The sequence below is a fragment of the Oncorhynchus gorbuscha genome, linkage group LG12, assembly GCF_021184085.1.
Source record: "Oncorhynchus gorbuscha isolate QuinsamMale2020 ecotype Even-year linkage group LG12, OgorEven_v1.0, whole genome shotgun sequence".
Taxonomy (NCBI): Eukaryota; Metazoa; Chordata; class Actinopteri; order Salmoniformes; family Salmonidae; genus Oncorhynchus; species Oncorhynchus gorbuscha.
Genome location: NC_060184.1, coordinates 23,338,284 through 23,363,032, shown reverse-complemented (window position 1 = coordinate 23,363,032; position 24,749 = coordinate 23,338,284). Strand labels below are relative to the sequence as shown.

The 24,749-nt window shown below is 44.0% G+C and overlaps 1 protein-coding gene across 1 annotated transcript in view; it reads right to left on the bottom strand.

The window, feature by feature from the left end:
* The window catches only part of LOC123990726 (mannosyl-oligosaccharide 1,2-alpha-mannosidase IA-like), a 171,708-nt gene that overhangs the window by 51,130 nt on the left and 95,829 nt on the right, over positions 1-24,749 (bottom strand). The window lies entirely within an intron of this gene.

Below are 24,749 nucleotides of genomic sequence, written 5' to 3'. Positions count from 1 at the left end.
CACTTGTGCATCTTCCCGTCTATGTTGAGTCCTGAGAGGATTCTGTACTGTAGGAAATAGGAATACTCATGTAGAATAAATACATTCCCTATGAAGTATCAAAAAGTTGCTGTGAATGCACTCACTCTCGAGGAGATGCCCCAGTTAATAATCTGAATTTCATTCAGACATTTTGGCTCTCAGGAAAAGTGCTCTGAGTGCAGCTAAATGCAGCGTATGAGTGTCTGAATGAAATTCGGATTATTGGGATCTACTGTAACTAACCGAGATAACAAAGCTGTACACATGATTGCATCTGTGTGTTCCATCATCACATGTTCCTGTACTAGTTCTGAAGTGACATGGAGCTGTCAGAGGAGGTCGTAAGACGCTGTGAAGAACAGGGAGTGTTGGTCTTGGACATGCGCGGAGACGTCTCCAAGCAGCAACAATCCGGTGTGTCACTGCCTTCCGAGGGACATGTGCCAAATGGCTTCATGCTAATCCAATTGTTGTGAAAAGATATGCTCTCCTCGATGAAGTATTAAAATGGCGTATGTCCAGCCTCTCAATAGTGGGGAATGTCTCACTAGTACCAAACGCCTGCACAAAGACGAGAGGGCACGAATGAATAAGGTAAAACAGCAACAAAGTCGGTCTGTTGAAAGTCATTTAATGGGGTCTTTTCAAAAAGCAGATGTAGATGATGTATAAAGAGTACAATCTCAAAGGCAGGAGCTGGTGGCCTTTCAAATGAGGCATTCAGGAGCTGCGTAGGTGCAGGGTGGTGCTGGACACCCGCTGAGTCTAGTGCCCTACTCAAAGAAACACGGCTAGGGCAGTGTGCGTCAGCCACCAAATAATCTCCTGCTGGTCCCTTGGAGTCTCTAGACAAGGTCACCTGTTAACCTGTTCTACTAATAATCACAATGTCTCCCGCTGTGTCCTTGAAGCCTCTGGACAAGGTCACCTGTTAACCTGTTCTACTAATAATCACAATGTCTCCCACTGTGTCCTTGAAGCCTCTGGACAAGGTCACCTGTTAACCTGCTCTACTAATAATCACAATGTCTCCCACTGTGTCCTTGAAGCCTCTGGACAAGGTCACCTGTTAACCTGTTCTACTAATAATCACAATGTCTCCCGCTGTGTCCTTGAAGCCTCTGGACAATGTCACCTGTTAACCTGTTCTACTAATAATCACAATGTCTCCCACTGTGTCCTTGAAGCCTCTGGACAATGTCACCAGTTAACCTGTTCTACTAATAATCACAATGTCTCCCACTGTGTCCTTGAAGCCTCTGGACAATGTCACCAGTTAACCTGTTCTACTAATAATCACAATGTCTCCCACTGTGTCCTTGAAGCCTCTGGACAATGTCACCAGTTAACCTGCTCTACTAATAATCACAATGTCTCCCGCTGTGTCCTTGAAGCCTCTGAACAATGTCACCAGTTAACCTGTTCTACTAAATCCACAGCGCTGCTCCTTCTGCCCGCCACTCCTCCCTCTGCTCGGTGATGGGGTGTTGGTTGTCTGTCTACCTCTCTCTCGCCACTCTGTCATTTATTACATTGGACTTTTATGGCTCAATTCTGAGGAGGTTATGAAAGTAATCTGGAGCTCCCGTGCCGTAAGTAGAGGACATCCACAAATCATCCCATCCCACCAGGGTTAGCACATACAGACAGGCCGAGACTGGAGATATCCTGTGTACCTACATCTCATCCAATTTGTGTGATTAATGCTTTTAATGATGCCAGGACGCTGGAGAATAAATAAACCAGAGCCCCACCTAGAGTCATCAAGCAAACTGTCAACAAGATCTAATAAGCAATCAAATGATCTGCAACCCCAAACAACCGGGCCAGGTTGGATGGCAGATAATATTAGTAAATATTGATCATGATAATCATATTCCTCACTCAAGTGAGTTTGAAGAATGACTTATCACTGATATGAGAAAATCAGCTTTGAAGTAGAACAGATGTTATACAGAAGACAAATACAGCAGCAGTTCTTTTTGCAGGTTTCCTGACACTGAGTAGGAATAAGGTAAACACTCATTTGGACGATTCAGGTCAAAGGAAACAAAGAAGGATGCAGTTCTGAAGATGGGGAGATGAAAGTAGTAAAAATACAACGTGCACACACCATATTAGTGCAATAGGGGCCATATTTGTCCTCTACAAAGTCATTTAGGCAATAAGGGCAAAGCAAGACAGAGACAGTGACACAAAGACAAGAGAGGGTGTAGTTTGTACTACAGGACTATGTGCCCGTCACTGGGAGCCAGGCTAACGGCTCCTGTGCTGTGTGGCTGTGGGGAAGAGGGCTGGACATGCCACTAAATAAGATGAATTACTTTTCTGGGCCGGGGGTGACTGGGCCGCCTTGCGGGACACAGCCCAAATTACTCCATGCGTCTGTGGGGAAGAACCAGACAGGGCTCTGGCTCCTCCAATAGATCAACCCACACCCAGCGTTCCCCCATGGCCTAGCTGTCCCTGGATGAAGCCTGGCAGGGAGGGACTGGGGGATATAGGCCCAGTAGTTGGAACTCCAATCCCTTGACATGAAGCTCCAGGGAACACACATCACAGGTCACCAACAGGACTGAAAATGGCACTATGAAAATTCACTTCACCATGGCTACCATACCATAATATTTAGGTTAAATCTGAGAACTTACTGTATATGCTTTCTACTGTAGCCATTGTGGATTCATATACATTGTATTTGAAAAGTATTCAGACCACTTCACTTTTTCCACGTTTCAGCCTTATTCTAAAATTGATTCAATTGTCCCCCCCATCAATATACATACAATATCCCATAATGACTGACAAGAACTGTTTTTTAGATTGTTTTCCCAAATGTATATAAAAAACCGAAATATCACATAAGTTTTCAGACCATTTCCTCAGTACTTTGTTGAAGCACCTTTGGCAGCGATTATAGTCTCGAGTCTTCTTGGGTATGACGCTACAAGCTTGGCACAGCTGTACTTGGGGAGTTTATCCCATTCTTCTCTGAAAATCCTTTCAAGCTCTGTCAGGTTGGATGGGGAGTGTCGCTGCACAGCTATTTTCAGGTCTATCCAGAGATTTTCAAAATTGGGTACAAGTCCGGACTCTGGCTGGGCCAGTCAAGGACATTCAGAGACTTGTCCAGAAGCCACTGTAGTTGTCTTGGATGTGTGCTTAGGGTCGTTGTCCTGTTGGAAGGTGAACCTTCGGCCCAGTCTGAGGTCCCGAGATCTCCTTTCATCTTTCCCTCGATCCTGACTAGTCTCTCAGCCCCTGCCACTGAAAAACATCCCCACAGCATGATGCTGCCACCACCATGCTTCACCGTAGGGATGTATTGGCCAGGTGATGAGCGGTGCCTGGTTTCCTCCAGACGTGATGCTTGGCATTCAGGCCAAAGAGTTCAATCTTGTTTTCATCAGACCAGAGAATCTTGTTTCTCATGGTCTGAGAGTCCTTTAGGTGCCTTTTGGCAAACTCCAAGCAGGCTGTCATGTGTCTTCAACCTTCTGTCTTTAACCTCTCTCCCCCGAATGCTCAGTTTGGTCGGGCGGCCAGCTCTAGGAAGAGTCTTGGTGGTTCCAAACTTCTTCCACTTAAGAATGATGGAGGCCACTGTGTTCTTGGGGACCTTCAATGCTGCGCGCATTTTTTGGTACTCTTCCTCAGATCTGTGCCTCAACACAATCCTGTCTCAGAGCTCTATGGACAAATCCTTCGACCTCATGGCTTGGTTTTTGCTCTGACATGCATTGTCAACCGTGGCACCTTATATAGACAGATGCGGTGCCTTTCCAAATCATGTCCAATCAATTGAATTTACCACAGGTGGACTCCATTCAAGTTGTAGAAACATCAAGGATGATCAATGGAAACAGGATGCACCGGAGCACAATTTCGAGTTTCATAGGAAAGGGTCTAAATACAAAACAAATCTGTTTACGCTTCGTCATTATGGGGTATTGTGTGTAGATTGATAAAATACTGTATATATTTAATACATGTTAGGCTAAGGCTGCAACGTAACAAAATGTGGAAAAAGTCAAGGGGTCTGAACACTTTCCGAATGCACAGTATAATACAATATGGAATACCGATAGATATTCACAAGAATGTGGTGATATTAGGATGGCTTTTAAACCCCCATGAGATCTCCAATCTCCATTGGTATGAGCTCAGTTAGCTTCCTCAGAAGGAGCAGATACTTTTTCTGGGGTCCACCAAAAACATGACAAGTAACAAAACACTGATAGACAAGTACAGTCACACAAATGTTAAATACAAATCAAATGTTACTTGTCACATGCACCGAATACAACAGGTGTAGACTTTAGTGAAATGATTACTTACAAGTCCTTAAACCAACAATGCAGTTTTAAGAAAAATAAGTGAAGAAAAATCTATTATTAAAGAGCAGCAGTAAAATAACAGTAACGAGACTACATACAGGGGGCACCGGTACAGAGTCAATGTGCGGGGGCACAGGTTAGTCGAGGTAATTGAGGTAATATGTACATGCAGGTAGAGGTAGTGACTATGCATGGATAATAAACAGACAGTAGCAGCAGCGTAAAATTGGGGGGGGGGGGGGGGGACATTGACGACAATGCAAATTATCCTGGTAGCCATTTAATTAGCTGTTCAGGAGTCTTATGGTTCAGGGTAGAAGCTGTTAAAAGAAGCCTTTTGGACCTGGACTTGGCGCGCCAGTACCGCTTGCCGTGCGGTAGCAGAGAGAACAGTCTATGACTGGGGTGGCTGGAGTCTTTGACAAATATTAGGGCCTTCATCTGACACCGCCTCGTGTAGTGCTACTGGATGGCAGGAAGCAACGATTTACAAACAATAAAAATAAAAATATATACAAACAATACAAGAGCAAAAATGTGTGTGCGCACGCGTCCCCTCAGAGTCCCCACCGTTCCATGAGTTGTTGTTTAATCCATTTTTAAAGATCATTTAGGCTGTTTGAGTATTTGTATTTATTATGGATCTCCATTAGCTGCTGCCAAGGCTCTTGCTACTCTTCCTGGGGTCCGTCAAAATGAATGCATTTATGACATTTTTCTAACATTACAATACATTCATAACAGATTTCACAACACACTAAGTGTGTGCCCTCAGTCCCCTACTCCCCTACCACATATCTACAACACAAAATCCATGTGTACGTGTGTGTATAGTGAGTATGTTATCATGTGTGTGTCTGTGTCTGTCTATGTTTGTGTTTCTTCCCACTGCTCCATAAGGTGTATTTTTATATCTGCTTTTTAAAATCTGAATCTACTGCTTGCATTAGTTGCCTGATGTAGAATAGAGGTCCATGTAAACATGGCCCTACTGTATGTAGTACTGTGTGCCTCCCATAGTCTGTTCTGGACTTGGGGACTATGAAGAGACCTCTGGTGGCCTGCTGTCATGGGTGTCTGAGCTGTGTGCTAGTTGTTTAAACAGACACCTCGGGGCTTTCAACATGTCAATACCTCTCACAACAAGTAGTGATGAAGTCACCACACGACTGAACAGTAGTCCAGGTGTAACAGAAATAGAGCCTGTAGGACCTGCCTTGTTGGTAGTGCTGTTAAGAAGGTAGAGCAGTGCTTTATTATGGACAGACTTCTCCCCATCTTATCTGCTGTTTTTTCAATATGTTTTGACCATGACAGTTTAGTCACCTCAACCTGCTCAATTTAGACATTATTTATTACACAATTTGGGTGAGGTTTTGGGTTTATTGAATGATTTATCCCAAATACAATGCTTTTAGTTTTTTAAATATTTAGTACTAATTTATTCCTTGCCACCCATTCTGAAACTAACCGCATCTCTTTGTTAAGTCTTGCAGTAATTTCAATCGCTGTAGTAGATGATGTGTATAGTGTTGAGTGATCCGCATACATAGACACACTGACTTTACTGAAAGACAAAAATGAATGGGAACTTATTGGCACCGTACGAAACATATACACGATGTACAATACCACTCAAATGGACGTTGTTTCATTCAATACGTATTGCAAATGCCATATGGCAAATGCCAAATGTCACACAGCCTAAATCCAATATATGGGGAGCGCGCTCCACTGTAAATTTTCATATTGCAAATCCACGCGCTATAAAATTCTGCGTTGCTGTGAATTCGTTTTGGACTGCTGTTGGCATGTCTTGTGGGGTATGTATGGGTGTCTGAGCTGAATGATGTTTGATTATACAGACAATCTGGAATTTCCACAGCAATACTTCTCATAAAAACTAGAAGAGAAGCAGTTAATCTCTTGTCAACCCTCAACCAGGAAAGACTGGCATTCATGTTGTTGATGTTAGTTCTGTATGTGCAGTTAAGGGAAAGATGTGCTGCTCTGTTTAGAGCCAGCAGTTGTTGCACTTGACTATATTACTGGACAGTAATCAAGATGGGACAAGACCACAACCTGAAAAAATAGTAAAGTTGATGTGTCAAAAATGTTATTTTTATAATAGACATACCCCTCCCCATCTTCATAACTTTTACAATATGACTTGACCATGATAATTTATCATCCAATGTTATACCTAAGAGTTTAGCTTCCTCAACTTGCTTACACCCTTTATGTACAACTCAAGTCAAGGTTTAGAACCAAACACAATGTTTCAGTTTTAGATGTATTTAAGACCAGTATATTATTAAGCACTCATTCTGATACTGACTGGAAGCTCACTGGCTTTGGGTTCTGACAAGTAGAGTGTGGAATCAGCGGCTTAAGGTTTCCATTAGCCGGTAACTGCTGGCTTTTGGTCACAAAATCATTTTTAAAAAAGCAGATAAATGAAATTGTTGCCGACAAAATGACCGGGTGAAAAAAAATCCCATTGCAAGATAATGGTTTTCATTCATTTATGGAAATATCAGTCGACGTAAATACTTTTGACCGTCATGCTTATTTGTCTATAGGTTATTTTGCATGATCTAGTGAAATTAAATTGGCCTTTTGTGTATTGCTAGTCATGTGTCATATTAATCCAACACAACTATCACACACCCAGCATACAGAGCCTATTTTGAGAACTTCTCCTGCAGCTCCTCAGCTGGTTGCTGCTGGAATAAAACATGTGCCTCTATTATCCCATTCATTGTGCAACAATTCTAAATGCAGTCGTGTGTGCAAAACAGTTTTGGTGCACAATTAAAACGAGATAACAGGCTATCAGCGTGTCATCCACCACATAACAATGTGAGCTGGACATAGAATGAATTTTGAAAACATAATTAATAGGAAAAATCCGACAATGGAAACGGAGAGGCAATTATTTTATAAAGACTTCATAAGCGGCGCGTGAGTTTCCAGTTTGGGGAAGCTCATAGCCTATAGGCCAATGCAGCAGAAGGCCCTGCTCTTTCACACCGAGGATGAGGTATTATTGAGATTGTTGGAAAGATTTTTTAAATAGCTTACTGTAAGCAACTATAGCTTCAATATTTTATAATTCACAAAGGATGTTAAAAAAACACTTCCCTAAGTGTTCACGCAGCAGGCCAGGTACTTCTATACAAGCTCAGGCACACACCCTCCCTGAACATTATCAGGCCAGGGGAAACAGACACATGCTCAGGCACACACCCTCCCTCAACATTATCAGGCCAGGGGAAACAGACACATGCTCAGGCACACACCCTCCCTCAACATTATCAGGCCAGGGGAAACAGACACATGCTCAGGCACACACCCTCCCTCAACATTATCAGGACAGGGGAAACAGACACATGCTCAGGCACACACCCTCCCTCAACATTATCAGGACAGGGGATACAGACACATGCTCATGCACACACCCTCCCTCAACATTATCAGGACAGGGGATACAGACACATGCTCATGCACACACCCTCCCTCAACATTATCAGGACAGGGGAAACAGACACATGCTCAGGCACACACCCTCCCTCAACATTATCAGGCCAGGGGATACAGACACATGCTCAGGCACACACCCTCCCTCAACATTATCAGGACAGGGGAAACAGACACATGCTCAGGCACACAACCTCCCTCAACATTATCAGGCCAGTGGATACAGACACATGCTCAGGCACACACCCTCCCTCAACATTATCAGGACAGGGGATACAGACACATGCTCAGGCACACACCCTCCCTCAACATTATCAGGACAGGGGATACAGACACATGCTCAGGCACACACCCTCCCTCAACATTATCAAGACAGGGGAAACAGACACATGCTCAGGCACACACCCTCCCTCAACATTATCAGGACAGGGGAAACAGACACATGCTCAGGCACACACCCTCTCTCAACATTATCAGGACAGGGGATACAGACACATGCTCAGGCACACACCCTCCCTCAACATTATCAGGCCAGGGGACACAGACACATGCTCAGGCACACACCCTCCCTCAACATTATCAGGACAGGGGAAACAGACACATGCTCAGGCAGACACGCTCCCTCAACATCAACAGGACAGGGGAAACAGACACATGCTCAGGCAGACACGCTCCCTCAACATCAACAGGACAGGGGAAACAGACACATGCTCAGGCAGACACGCTCCCTCAACATCAACAGGACAGGGGAAACAGACACATGCTCAGGCACACACGCTCCCTCAACATCAACAGGACAGGGGAAACAGACACATGCTCAGGCACACACCCTCCCTCAACATTATCAGGACAGGGGAAACAGACACATGCTCAGGCACACACGCTCCCTCAACATCAACAGGGGAAACAGACACATGCTCAGGCAGACACGCTCCCTCAACATCAACAGGGGAAACAGACACATGCTCAGGCAGACACGCTCCCTCAACATCAACAGGACAGGGGAAACAGACACATGCTCAGGCAGACACGCTCCCTCAACATCAACAGGACAGGGGAAACAGACACATGCTCAGGCAGACACGCTCCCTCAACATCAACAGGGGAAACAGACACATGCTCAGGCAGACACGCTCCCTCAACATCAACAGGGGAAACAGACACATGCTCAGGCAGACACGCTCCCTCAACATCAACAGGACAGGGGAAACAGACACATGCTCAGGCAGACACGCTCCCTCAACATCAACAGGACAGGGGACACAGACACATGCTCAGGCAGACACGCTCCCTCAACATCAACAGGACAGGGGATATAGACACATGCTCAGGCAGACACGCTCCCTCAACATCAACAGGACAGGGGAAACAGACACATGCTCAGGCAGACACGCTCCCTCAACATCAACAGGACAGGGGAAACAGACACATGCTCAGGCAGACACGCTCCCTCAACATCAACACGACAGGGAAACCAGACCAGACACTCAAGTTTTCCCCACCTCTTCCACAATAATTTGACCAAATTCAAAACAACAATACTTCTCTTTAACTATTAGATATTTTATACAAAAATATGATGGTTCAATGCTGTCATTTCACTTGAGTTTTTCCACTTTACTTGAAATATTGAATTGATTGCCAATATCAAAAGGTTTTGTTTTAAATGACCCATCAATTTCAATGAACGATGGAGAGGAATGTGTTTTCTGCCCATGATATCAGAGCTAAGGATGACGATGCCTAGACAATAGCAATGTTTCCAGACTGGATCTTTTATCAGACAGAGTGGTCTGTCCGCCTTAAGATGCCATCTTGTGCTCAGCAGGCTAAAGCCTCAAACAGGGCCTGAAAAACAAATTGCTGGGAAAGAGCAGCTTTGTCCGATCTAATTGTGGTAAGCTGCACACACAGGAAAGAGGAGGTCAAATTGCATTACGAAATGAAACCCAGCAGGCTGTTAACCAGAGTGCACTGCCAGTTAACTTCCCCCTGACGGAGTGACTCATAGCAGTCTGTTCTCCCTAAGGACTGAAGGGAACAACATTCAAAACAGGCCCCTGGACAGGGGCTTTCAGAAATGGCAAAATTGGGGCTTTCAGAAATGGCAAAATTCAGAAAGTCAAAAAGGAGTCCTCTGGCACTTTTTGCTGTGCCTGAGCACTGAAAAGATTGATTAAGCCATTGATTGGGCAGTGTCAGTGAAAGAACTCCTGGTGTCCCCTGACATGAATGATCCACCTGATGATTGAAAAGTAACAAGACTGAAGTCTTTAAGATCAGGGGTTGGGTATCCTTACTTTACTGTACTGCTGAGGTGCAGCTTTTTAATTCAGCAAAGAGCCTGAGGTGTGACTTGAGGGGCTCCTCTGGCCTCTCGGGAGGGGCTTCAAACTGCCCACTGGGCATCACTCACCTCACATCGTAAATGACGACTCAGTCCTTTCTCCTCTCCTTAGTGAACAATTAAGCAGCTAGATAGAACCCCATTCCCTATTTCACCCCATTCCCTATTTCACCCCAATAAGTATTTATTTGAGGAATTGCGTTCCTATGCTTTAAGATTACTAGGTGCAATTTGTAGTTTGTGCCTTTCTGTTATGCCACCATTAATGAGGCTAACCACAGCAGATCACGCCCCGGGTGCAGGGGGAGACATTTTTGAAAGGACACTTCAAGGCAATTACCACACTCATTTGTAGGGATTTATCTTAAGTCTGCACTGTGTGCCTGCTATATGAGGGGCTGTAAGGCCCCTCTACTTCCCCCCTAGCTACTCATTACAACTAAGAATCCACAGCAGAGAGAGGCTGAGGGAAAGAGGGAGTGGGTTAGTGAGAGAAGGGTATTCTGTGGGAGGGAAAGTTTGAGAAAGAGAAAATGCCCTAGGGAGAGGGAGTGAGTGAGAGGGAGAGACGACATTAGAAAAGTAGAGAGAGATTCTGAGGGGCAGCAGTAAATCCAAATGAGGTGACCTAGATCTTGTGTCCTTCTGTCGGTCTACTCAAAAACATTTGTTGCATTTAACTCAAATAATGACTTCCATGACATTGATCAAATGAAGCCTGGTTCGTTCAAAGATAGCTTTAATATGCTGAAACTGTACTTCTATATTCAAATGAGATGGGTAAAACGTTACAGTATGTCTGATAAGCTAACGTTACCAGCTATAAATATTGTCTTGCAAGCTACATTTAGCTAATGTGTGTACGAACAACAACATAAACCCTTTAATTGCCTGCACATGCTTGTGAATTGTTGCATTATTCAAGAGTGAAATATGGTTGGCTTGCATTATTCAAGAGTGTAGCTAGCTAATATGTTTTAGAAGAAAAGTTGCTTACATTGTTGAATAGCTTGCAATCCTACTGGCTAGTCAGTGGCTACTTTAATACTGATATTTAAGGTACATTTTTAGCTGCAGAGCAAGAATGCAACGTTACCAGCCAGAAAGAAGGGTAAGGCAAGGATGGCATGTAAATTTAAATGTTTATGTACATATTAAGCAAATTCAAAACCTCTCAAACGTTTGTCAATGAGAATAGCCTCAGAGGCCAGACCAAGTGCAGGAAAACTGACTTCTCTGCCACAAGCAGATGTTAGACATTTACATTTTACATTTAAGTCATTTAGCAGACGCTCTTATCCAGAGCGACTTACAAATTGGTGCATTCACCTTATGACATCCAGTGGGACAGTCACTTAACAATAGTGCATCTAAAACTTAGGGGGGGTGAGAGGGATTACTTATCCTATCCTAGGTATTCCTTAAAGAGGTGGGGTTTCAGGTGTCTCCGGAAGGTGGTGATTGCCTATATGTTGGCAGAGCTAACATATAGGCAGTGGAATGGGACTATCCGGTACTGGAGCAGATAGCCATGGCCTACTTAGCCGAGGAGCAACCATTTCCCCAATCTACTCTGAAGACCAAAAGGGCACATCAAGCTCTGACACAGCCTATCAACTGACCAGGGCCCAGATGTGTGGCTTAAGCTCAGTGACATCCGACTTGGTTTTCTCACTCTGGTCTATAAGCACACTTCAAGCAGTTTGAGAGAGAGAGCGAGAGGAGCGAGAGAGAGAGATGGAGGGAAGGAGGGAGGGATGTGGTATGTGTTGAAAGAGGCCTTAGATGAAGAGGGACCTCCGCTGAGAATGGAGGAAAGGCGCGTAGAGGCAGACAAGGACGTCCATTCACACAGGAGCAGGAGGGCTTAGTGCTGAGAGCAATCAGGACCGGACAGACAGGAGGGAAAGGCTGAGCTGACGGGCTCTGCCTGGCTGCCTCTTTCAGCTCACACTTGGGAACATCGGACTGCTTTAAACAACGGTTTCTCATCAGCTCCTCAGCAGTCCTCTTCAATACGGATTATTGTGCCTGAGAGCCTCAGAGCTGAACCCACTGAGCTGGGAGGAGGAGATGGCGGAAGAAGAGGAGGAGGGCTGTGGCCGACTAGAGTGATAAGCTGCTCCCAGCAGCCCCATTCCCAAAGTAATTTAGGCCTACGTAAGGCAGGGATGAGCTGGGATCTTCCTCATGTCTGAGAGGGAGGAGAGAAATAGTTGTGTCTATATGCCTGAACAAACTAGCCACAGTACTAAGATCTTCTCTCTTGTAAAAAACAAACAGAAGGCTCTCCCTGAGGGGGTAGATGATGGTAAACAACCAAACGGAAGAGAAGAGGAGAAAAAAGCCCTGGTGTTTTCTGGAGCCTAATCCTTCAGGGGTGGAACTGGCTCAAATCTGCTCAATGCGAGGCACCACTCGCACACAAGAACATAGTCCATAAATTGAAAACAGCAGTGAGGAGAGATCCTCTAAAAGCCTGGATTGATACCGATCCATGGAGGAGAGGACACTGATATTCCCCGGGCCCTGGCTCTCCAGCTCATGAAAGGCATGTGCTGGGGAGATCTGCCCTATACCAGAGAGTCCGACACAGGGTCTGTTACACCAGTCACGACACATATCACTTCCTTGTGTGTTCCTTATCAATTACACCTCAGTCACGAAATAGGCAAGAGAACGGGGGAGAAAACACCAAGCTCATTACCGTCCGTGAATTGCTAGCTTGTATTGATTGGAGTTTGTGCCTGGCAAAGTGCTGCCGTGACTTTCCAAGATAATTATGTTTCAGTCGTCAGTGCGTTTTATTTAATTCATTCATTCTCTCTGTTAATGGCGGGATGACTCTGAGAGGCACGCAATATAACATGGCATGCAGCCCGGAAATAAGAGATTTATTCAGGAGCCGAGCTAGCGGATGTCTTTATTGTCCCAGATAGGCTGGCTCCATTGTGTTGGCTAAGGCGGCGGTGGTGATGTGAGATGAGTGAGCAGATGCTAGGTGATAGAGGGGTTTTATCTGTGCATGATCCCATTGAACGACTCTTGCTGGGGCACGAGAGCTGCTGCATTAACTCGGGCATTAACTCAGGCATCCACACACACACCTGACAGATACAGTACAAAGGCACACACATGATTAACCGAGGGGAGAAATAGAAAATGAGAGGAAGAGATTGTAGGGTAAGCTATGAAAACTGATCTAGTCGTCCATCATGGCTTTCACTGCACCATTGACCACACTAAACGTTATTTAAAATGAAATGAAAATAAGTGATGGGGGGGGGGAATCAATATTATTTTTGACAATATATAGTATCGTATCATTTTGACAATATAGCATAGCTTGTTCTCCATCTTATTTTTTAAACTAGGGAGCCAATTTGTTTTCAGAACTTTTATTTCCTTGACTGATCAAAACCCTAAAAACTTTTCTCATGGCTCTCTCTTGTTCCTCTGCAGTCGACATATGGTGAGCAATATGTTTGGAACACTGAATCACAATAAAATCACAGTATCAAATCGCAACATTTGAATCATGAGAATCGCAAAACATTGTATCGGTACTGTGATAATATCATATTGCGAGGTCCCTGGCAATTCCCGGCCCTAATGAAAATGAGTATATTATGCGTGTCTGTATGTAGGGAGTAGCTCAACATGAGCCGGGTCATGTCTGCCTGTGCTGCTATTCAGATGGAAATGAGTGACTGAGAGAGGGCACACTGCCTGATGGAGGGAGATACAGAGACAGAAAGAGAGCGAGGGAGCTAGAGAGCCAGATAGAGAACAAGAGATAGACCTCTTAAGCTCTTGTGGCGTGAATGTTCTGTGTCCCACCAGGGACCACCTGTCAGCAGCGATAAAGCAGGTTGGATCAGAGGAACTGGGCAGACAGACAGACAGACACATAGTTCCTGCAGATGGGAGGAGAGGAGAGGGAGAGGAGAGGAAGAGGGGAGAGAGATAGAAAGAAAGAGTAAGAGAGCTAGATGGGGGAGAAAGATGAAGAGGGGGAGAAAGATGAAGAGGAGAAGAGGGGGAGGGGCAGCATCATGGCTGGCTGTTGTTTGGCCGTCTTGGCAGGGCTCCATCAAACCAGCATGTGGGCGTCAGGCAGGCAGGCAGGCAGGCAGAGGACCGAGTGGGACAGCTCCTGTTGGCCCCTCTCACTACCAGCCTTGGAACCTTGATTATGGCATTGTGTTGGGGAACAGACGCACATGTGCTGCTGAAAGCCCTCTCCACCATATGGACACGAGGGCTCTGGCCCTGGTATTCTCCCTCCCTGATCACTACACTCCCAGAGGATATGTCAGCCAGCCAGCCTCTCTCTCAGCTAGATAGGCTTTAGGAGAGAAAACAGAACAAATAGCCTTCAATCCTTTCCTCCTGTAAGGCTTGTCTTGCACCATCCTCACAACATACAGGACCTCATACAAAGAGACTTACAACACCACCACCACAACAAAACGGGTGGGATAAAACCTTCCTCCAATACCCTTAGTGGAGATGAGAAAATGGGTGTCAACGCAGCAGCTTACAGAGTGAGCACAAATGGCAGGGGGGATTGCGATGCTGCAGACTGTACTAGGTTACAGCAGAGATGCTAGTCTGGGAGGTCACCACACCACCGCTCGCTAGCGCTCAGACACCCAGGTTGTTTCTCAATATGCATACTACCGTGCTCCACACTCCCATGCTCCAAGTGCATTCTCCAACGCTGTTCTCCTGAGTATGTTCTTGTGAGGACAAGAGTGTAGAGAACACATAAAACATTACATTTGAGAAGCACTTGCACTCCCCCTACTCTATTACCTCACACTGAACCTTCTTCCAGCCAGGACAATGACAACAATAGACAAAACAAGACATACAACGCAAACATTTTACTTTAGAATTATCAGATAGATGTGAATCTTAATAATCTCGTTAGCCAGCTAGATGGCAAAAATGACCTAAAACTAAAGTTATGCAAGGTAGATGTCAATTATTCTTGGGTAGCTACAAATTTTTCTTGGCTAGCTAGCCCGATTGACTTACTATGGACTTAGCTACCCATTCACTGAACTGTCTTTCCGCCAGGACAAAAGCAACAATAGGCCAAACAAGATATACAAAGCAAACATTTTACTTCATAACTATCAGCTAGCTATATGTGAATCATAATAATGTAGCTAACCAGATAAACAGGCAAAAATGACCTAAAACGAATATTATGCAAGGTAGATAGCAATTATTTGTGGTCATCCAGTTATCCCTATTGACATATTATGGGCTTGTGATCAGGTAAACATGCCAAAATTAACACAGCATGTATTTATTAACGTATCAAGATCAAATGTTGTAGTCAGGCAACATATTGCATATGAATAGGCAACATGTCATTCTGAAGTCGGAGTGTATTTTCTTTCGCTTTCGCTCAAATAATGGCCGCCATTGATTTCAAGAAATGTTGCGTCGTATTTTTTGTGGTTGCGTCATATTTCTTTGAATATTTGTGGTTCAAGCTTGCATCGATGCATGCTTCAAAATATGTACAAACGGAGTGCGCATTCGAGAAAGGCCCACCTTCCTCCGTTTCGCATATTTTGATTTGGACTCCTACACCGACCCTCCCGTGCTCGGAGCACCGTAGTATGCATTTAGAGAAATGCCCCCAGAGAGACATGGCAGTGGGTGGACAACTGTCAGCTCTTACACTTAATTTACAGGGCACTCACTTCCCCTGCCTCACCCACCCTCAAACAGATGAAACATCTAATGAACACAGCACAGCTCCCTGCTCTGAAAGTGCACACATTCATTACCTGCTGTCAGTGGGGAGAGGGGAGCACACATGCACAGCATAGTAGAGCACACTATTGGCTAGTCAGGCTCAACTCAAGCACAGATGTACCATAATTTAAAGTCAACACTATGATCATACTGTACAGTACATGCCCTTGAAATAGTTTTATAGTCCATGTACTTCCAATGAAATAGCATACATTCCTGCCTGTTCTCTCTTTGTAATGCAACTCAATTGAGGGAAATGTTGGTTGAGATTGATTACCATGTTCATAAATTAAACGCATTAGAGTGGACGACCACAATAGAAGTCTGATGTAGTATGTGGTTCCTGGACTCAATAGTACTCCTCTCAACCTCTCAAGTGAGAACCCTTCCTCGTGCATCATGACTGTTTAGAATGTAGGTTACATAGTGTCATGACATTGCCCTGGGGGTAGGTTTATGACAGTCATAAATACCTCTTCCCCCCCCTTTTCCTCTCTCTCTACCCTACTGATGTTACATTTGCAAAGCCCTTGGTTAACATAGAGATTCTGGGAACATCAAAAGGTGGGGGGAAATGAACTATATTCTGGTAATCCGACCAATTGAACATATGTGGTGGTACTTAATGAATATGATGTTAGTTCGGTTGTCATCTGAGACATTCTCATCAATGATAAGATGACATAAACTCTACAGTGTAAAGTCTACACATCAGAGTTATCGGATTCCCATGGAATTGTTGTTCAATTTAAATGTTTGAATGTGAAATTATTCGTGATGGGATAAAATGTGATTTTAGCTTTTAAAATGTGAGAATTGGGTTTTCATGAGTGAATTAGGCCCGACTCAGTGGCCCGCCCACGTGAAGATACATAGGTTGTAAACTATGAAACACACCCCTTTTCTCCCTGCCTATATAAAGCCTTGACGACAATATAACCTCCTGTTCCGAGGATGTGAGGACGACGGTCCGATGTCGGAATGGTTCAGATAATAACTACAGAATGAAGCCAACATCAGCGTGAGCTTTGGTTGCAAATGGTATGAACTTTGAACTCTTATTCACTACAGAAGTGATACCTCCTAGCCGTTGAGTTAGCAACAGCAGCTGCAAACGCAGGTTGGGAAGGAACAGACAGAGTATCCCATCTACCACACAACAACGTTCCTACAACGTATCCAATTGACAACCAGAGACATTCTTCAAATGACAAAGGACTCGGTTTGGCAACATGGCCTTCCATCTACCACCAACCTACCGAAGCGCAGCTCAGAGTAAATATTTATTGCATTTCCCTTTTCCAAATGGGCGGTAATTTAGAATGCATAAGATACTGTATTTACGATAGCACAGCTTCTTCCCTTTGTTCCTCAGTTTTCCCGCTCTTTCACTTAAACCCAGCCCTTTTCTTTTGTGTAACAAGCTGTCATATCTGTTCCACCCGCTAGGGTCGTTTTCCTTTATGACGTAATTTGTAATCAAGTTATGGCCACGCAGTCGTGGGTGAACAGGGAGTACAGGAGAGGGCTCAGAACGCACCCTTGTGGGGCCCCCGTGTTGAGGATCAGCGGGGAGGAGATGTTGTTGCCTACCCTCACCACCTGGGGGCGGCCCGTCAGGAAGTCCAGTACCCAGTTGCACAGGGCGGGGTCGAGACCCAGGGTCTTGAAATACCGTCCGTGTATTTCTCAACCAAAATATCCGGTCGGAGACCTGAAGAAAAAGCCTGTCTCTTGTTCGTTTGACCAAGAAACAAAGAATTGGCAAATGACAAGACTGTTGACATCGTGTGGAAGCTGTAGGTACTGCAACCTCAGCCCTATTTAATGTCTTTCGCCCATAACAATGGGTTGATGCGGCGGATGGATATATTTTTCCACTTTCAGTGATCAGATTTTCCTGCACTTTTCAATGAAACGCACGTTCTGTTAAAGTCACAGCCGTGATTTAAACAGTTTTAAAACGTCTGAGTGTTTTCTATCCACACATACTAATCATATGCATATACTATATTCCTTGCATGAGTAGCAGGGCGCTGAAATGTTGCGCGATTTTTAACAGAATGTTCGAAAAAGTAGAGGGTCGACTGAAGAGGTTAATGATGTGGAATAGAATAGAAAATTCTCACCTCGTCAGACTGAACAGAATATTTCCCTTCTCACGGCTCTGGTGGAGCTGACAGAGCAGTACACCTTAGTCAGCTCTTTTGACTGGGAAAATTAAAGGAGGATCATTTGCATAGACAAAAATGGCATATATCATTTGCATAGTTGAAAAACACACAAGCCAATTTTAAACAATATAGCGAGGTAGTTCATTCATATTCTTCAGTACAATAGTAACACAAGTATGACTTTTCAAATGCCCAGTCAGTAGCAGAGTTCCATTCAAACACACAATGTAGAAATATCTAAACTATCCACCAGACGTAAATACTTTGCATACTAGAACAACACAACTGAAGGCACAAGTCAAGTGAATGGCATGTGATGAATAGCCTAAGGATATTCATTCTCAAGGTTCCCTGTGGGCATCCCCATAATCAGAGGTATCCATAACAGCAAGGTGGGATCTTTGCAAAAAAATGCTAGTGTTTTTACAGTTATTTGCAAACAAAGACCAGTCACCACACCAGCTTCAGGGAGTGAATAAATCCCTTTGCGGCATGCAGAAAAACAAGGCTGGTTACCGGGTTTTGTTGTGTGCTTGCCCCTTAGCCTACATTAGCATGCAATGATGGGTCAGACCAGAGACAATAGAGTGGTGAGTAGTGTTTTTAGCTTTGATGATTATCCAGTGTGATCTTTGCAACAGGCTGACACAGAACAAAGGCTGATGGATTTCTTCTCCAGACAAGGCCCATAAATGAGCCCAGTGCAAAACAACGCAGCCAGCCCGCCATCCCTCAGATCTCCATGGCCCAAACTTTTCTTTTCAAGATCCTCAAAGAGATGGTATAACCTTTCAAAATAAAAATCTCATCACATCCAAAGGACAACTGGGGATTTGCGCTGATGTTTTGATATACAATGCATTCGAAAAATATTCAGACCCCTTGACTAAATCCACATTTTGTTACGTTACAGCTTTATTCTAAAATGGTTTAAGTTGTTTTTCCCCCTAATCAATCTACACACAATACTACATAATGGCAAAGGAAAATCAGGTTTATAAATGTTTGCTGAAATATCCCATTTACAAAAGTATTCAGACCCTTAACTCAAGGTAATGAATGTTTTATATTTTATTTGTGCGGTTTGTGTAGCGCCGACTATGCTAATTATTTTGTTTACGTCCCCTGCGGGTCTTTTGGGGTGTTACATGCTATCAGATAATAGCTTCTCATGCTTTCGCCGAAAAGCATTTTAAAAATCTGACTTGTTGCCTGGATTCACAACGAGTGTAGCTTTAATTCAATACCCTGCATGTGTATTTTAATGAACGTTTGAGTTTTAACTAGTACTATTAGCATTTAGCGTAGCGCATTTGCATTTCCAGATGTCTAGATGGGACGCCTGCGTGTCAGGTAGGAGCAAGAGGTTAAGAGGCTCCTCTGTCCTCCACTCGTTACCTGTATTAATGGCACCTGTTTGAACTTGTTATCAGTATAAAAGACACCTGTCCACAACCAAAAGGTAGATATACCGTGATTTAACATAATTTTTATCTGTGGACAATGACCTTGAGCCTTCTTGGATGGGAACTTCTAATGTCTATGGCGGCACACAGGGAGCTTGAATTTCGGAGCTATGCCCTTTCATTTTGCGGTGACATAGTGTCACCTGCATTTTGGAGCCGTCTTACTCAAGAAAACAAAAAAGAGACCATGTTTGTATGTGGATTAATTAACTCAAGGGTTATTATTATTTATTTTTTAATTGTTTGGAAACTGATATGTGACCCATATTAATGCCAAAATAACATACAAAACAATGTATTTTTTTATATATATTGTTTTTTCTCCTGCTAAACAGGGGGAAGCCATTGGAACACAGAAGTGATGGTTGCTGATAATGGGCCTCTGTATGCCGGAAGATTACATACACCTTATCAAAATAATATAATAATAATAATATATGCCATTTAGCAGACGCTTTTATCCAAAGCGACTTACAGTCATGTGTGCATACATTCTACGTATGGGTGGTCCCGGGGATCGAACCCACTACCCTGGCGTTACAAGCGCCATGCTCTACCAACTGAGCTACAGAAGGACCCATTACATTTAAACTCAGTTTTTCACAATTCCTGACATTTAATCCTAGGAAAAATTCCCTGTCTTAGGTCAGTTAGGATCACCACCCCATTTTAAGAACGTGAAATGTCATAATAATAGTAGAGAGAATTACTTATTTCAGCATCTATTTCTTTCGTCACATTCCCAGCGATTCTGAAGTTTTCATACACTCAATTAGTATTTGGCAACATTGCCTTTAAATTGTTTAACTTGGGTCAAATGTTTCGGGTAACCTTCCACAAGCTTCCCATAATACGTTGGGTGAATATTGGCCCATTTCTCCTGGGCTGGTGTAACTGAGTCAGGTTTGTCGGCCTCCTTGCTCGCACACGCTTTTTCAGATTGCTCACAAATTTTCTATAGGACTGGGGTCAGGGCTTTGTGATGGCCACTCCAATACATTGACGTAGTTGTCCTTAAACCATTTTGCCACAACTTTGGAAGTATGCTTGGGGTCATTGTCCATTTGGAAGACCCATTTGCGACCAAGCTTTAACTTCCTGATTGATGTCTTGATGTTGCTTCAATATATCCACGTACTTTTCATCCTTCACGGTGCCATCTATTTTGTGAAGTGCGCCAGTCCCTCCTGCAGCAAAGCACCACACAACATGATGCTGCCACCCCCATGCTTCACGGTTGGGATGGTGTTCTTCGGCTTGCAGGCCTCCCCCTTTTCCATCCAAACATAACAATGGTCATTATGGCCAAACAGTTCTATTTATGTTTCATCAGACCAGAGGACATTTCTCCAAAAAGTACGATCTTTGCCCCCATGTGCAGTTGCAAACCCTAGTCTGGCTTTTTTATGGCGGTTTTGGAGCAGTGGCTTCTTCCTTGCTGAGCGGCCTTTCAGGTTATGTCGATATAGGACTCGTTTTACCGTGGATATAGATACTTTTGTATTTCCTCCAGCATCTTCACAAGGTCCTTTGCTGTTGATCTGGGATTGATTTCTACTTTTTGCACCAAAGTATGTTCACCTCTAGGAGACAGAACACGTCTCCTTTCTTAGCGGTATGATGGCTGTGTGGTTCCATGGTGTTTATACTTGCGTGCTATTGTTTGTACAGATGAACGTGGTACCTTCAGACATTTGGAAATTGCTCCCAAGGATGAACCAGACTTGTGGAGGTCTACAATATTTTTCCTGAGGTCGTGGCTGATTTCTTTTGATTTTCCCATGATGACAATCAAAGAGGCACTGAGTTTGAAGGGAGGCCTTGAAATACAGCCACAGGAACACCTCCAATTGACTCAAATTATGTCTATCAGAAGCTCTTAAAGTCATGACATCATTTTCTGAAATTTACCAAGCTGTTTAAAGGCACAGTCAACGTATGTAAAATTCTGACCCACTGGAATTATAGATACAATGAATTATAAGTGAAATAATCTGTCTGTAAACAATTGTTGGAAAAATTACTTGTGTCATTGCACAAAGTAGATGTCCTAACAACTTGCCAAAACTATAGTTTGTTAACAAGAAATTTGTGGAGTGGTTGAATCAATATATTTTTTAATATATATATTGTTTTTTCTCCTGCTAAACAGGGGGACTCTGAGTACCTTTGTATGGCTGTTTTAAGCACAATCCACACCATTTATTTTATTTTATGCCAGCTATAATAATACAAATATTGGCATATACAAATATCGGTTATGGGTGAATATTTCCACTCTAAAATCGGAATCGTATTCAAAAATCCCATATTGGTAGGGCTCTACTAAGCACGCAGGGAGTGGTAAAACAGTGAGACTTTGAACTGCCCTAGGGATCCTGGCTCTAACTGTGTGTAACTCCCCTGGGCTAATTTGCTTGTTGTCATCAGTTGATACAGTTTAAAACAAGGCAACACTCATACACTTGAGCGTATAATAGAGTGGAGAACAACGGGGCAGTGTAGTAGGATCCCTTTCAGCCCAGATAAGATAGCATCTCTCACAATATGGTGACGACGCCGAGGGAACCCTTCGTTGTTCAATTCCTCCCACTGTAGCTTCCTGTGTGGAGCGATACATATTAACATTGCAGATGGCTTATTAGCCTTATCAGCCTCCCCAAATGGAGAGATAAGAGACATTGACAACACGCTTAACCTTCCGGAAGGCACAGCAGCGTCTGTGTATCAGAGACCCACTGAAACTGTCTGGCAGTGGAGGTATGTTTAACTTACAATGAACTGTACAGAGCAGTTAGGCTACAGTACTGACTGGGGGAGCACTGTAGGGGGTCCTGAAACCGGCCGGCCCTTTGGCTGTCTGCCAGATAGCTTATATCCATATGCTATGGCTGGAGGGAGAGGGAGGAGAATGGGAATATGCTCTTCAAACTGAGAAGACAAACGGGAGAGACCGAGGGTTAGAAATGATAGGCGGGGGGTCTCAGCACGTCTTCAAATAAATGCTGTGCACAGTTTTGTATGAGACGCGATTGATTTGTTGCACAGCATGAATGAGCTGTAGAGGAATATAGTAGGTATATACAGTATAGAGCACAGAGGAGATGGGGTGGAGAAAAATAAACCGTAGCGAGTGTGTCGCAATTATATCCTCCGTCAGGAACACTATGGGCAAGAAGTAACGCTTGTTTCCCTTTTACACTGGGTGGAGGGGTAGTAAACAAAACCAGTGTAGCCAAGGGCTTTTACACACACTAAAAAGCATCTCAGTTTCTTAGTTGATTAAGCCGTCGTAATCCCATGTGTGACCTCGTCGCCAAAACCAATTTCCCCCTTGTCAAACCACTGTGGTGGTGTGTGTGTTCAGTAACATATGCTGAAATGTAGGCTAGAACGCAGGCGGTTGGTTTATCCTCTTCTTATGGTAGTGGGGGGGGGGGGGGCAGGGTCATTATATCAAGTTTGGGAGAAGTTAAATGATGAGAACACAGCCGACAGCTAGTAGATAAGAGAAACTTTCTTTCCGTCACTGGCTCTCTGGGGTTTGGATTAAACAGATTGCTAATTGTGCTTAACCTAAATACTGTAGAGGGAGGGAGAGTGCCACTGTTGCTGAGGACTAGAGAGAGAGCCTGATAGCCCTGGCGGTTATGGGTGTGGCTTGTCATTGCTCTGCCATAGTAATCCAATTAGGACAGTTTGTTCAGAGACAGAGATGATCCAGACGGAAGGAGGCTGAACAGTTCACACTTAATATACTGTAGAAGGCCTCGTAGACTTGATGATGTTATTGTGGGGGAACAGAAAGAGTAGTTTCTCATAGAAAGAGTGTGGGATAGTCTCTCACAGAAATGATTCTTCCTGCATGGCTATGTCATTTAAAAATGGAGGGATCCTTCGCTAGACAAAACTCAGCTCTAAAACCCTAAGCTGGAGGAGATAGAATCAAGGCTCCTGTTTCTGGGGACTGCATTTAGAGAGTTTTTTGAGGGAGAAAATGCCTGAGTCAGTCTGAGCTAGGGCTGTTGCGGTGACCACACCGGCGGTCACGAGTCAGGAAGGCAATCAAATTCCACATGGACAAGTACATTAGAGTATCTAGTTTGAGAAACAGTCCTCAACTGCCAGCTTCATTAAATAGTGCTCGCAAAACACCAGTCTCAATGTCAACAGTGAAGAGGCAACTCCGGGATGCTGGCCTTCTAGGCAGAGTTGCAAAGAAAAAGCCATATCTCAGACTGGCCAATAAAAATAAAATATTATATGGGCAAAAGAACACAGACACTGGACAGAGGAAGATTGGAAAAAAGTGTTATGGACAGACAAATCTAAGTTTGAGGTGTTCGAATCACAAAGAAGAACATTTGTGAGACGCATAAAAAATGAAAAGATGCTGGAGGAGTGCTTGACACCATTTGTCAAGCATGGTGGAGGCAATGTGATGGTCTGGGGGTGCTTTGGTGATAAAGTGGGAGACTGGTACAGGGTAAAAAGGATCTTGAAGAAGGAAGGCTATCACTCCATTTTGTAACGCCATGCTATACCCATACTCTGCCAAGAAGGCCAGCATCCCAGAGTCGCATATTCACTGTTGACATTGAGACTGGTGTTTTGCGGTTACTATTTAATGAAGCTGCCAGTTGAGGACTTGTGAGGCGTCCGTTTCTCAAACGAGACACTAATGTACTTGTCCTCTTGCTCAGTTGTGCACCGGGGCCTCCCACTCCTCTTTCTATTCTGGTTGGAGCCAGTTTGTGCTGTTCTGTGAAGGGAGTAGTACACATTGTTATACAAGATCTTCAGTTTCTTGGCAATTTCTCGCATGGAATAGCCTTAATTTCCCAGAACAACAATAGACTGACGAGTTTCGGAAGAAAGTCCGTTGTTTCTGGCCATTTTGAGCCTGTAATCGAACCCACAAATACTGATGCTCCAAATACTCAACTAGTCTAAAGGCCAGTTTTATTGCTTCTTTAAATCAGCACACCAGTTTTCAGCTGTGCTAGCATACTTGCAAAGGGGTTTTCTAATGATCAATTAGCCATTTCAAATTATACATTTGCATTAGGTAACAACGTGCCATTGGAACACAGAAGTGATGGTTGCTGATAATGGGCCTCTGTATGCTGGAAGATTACATACGCCT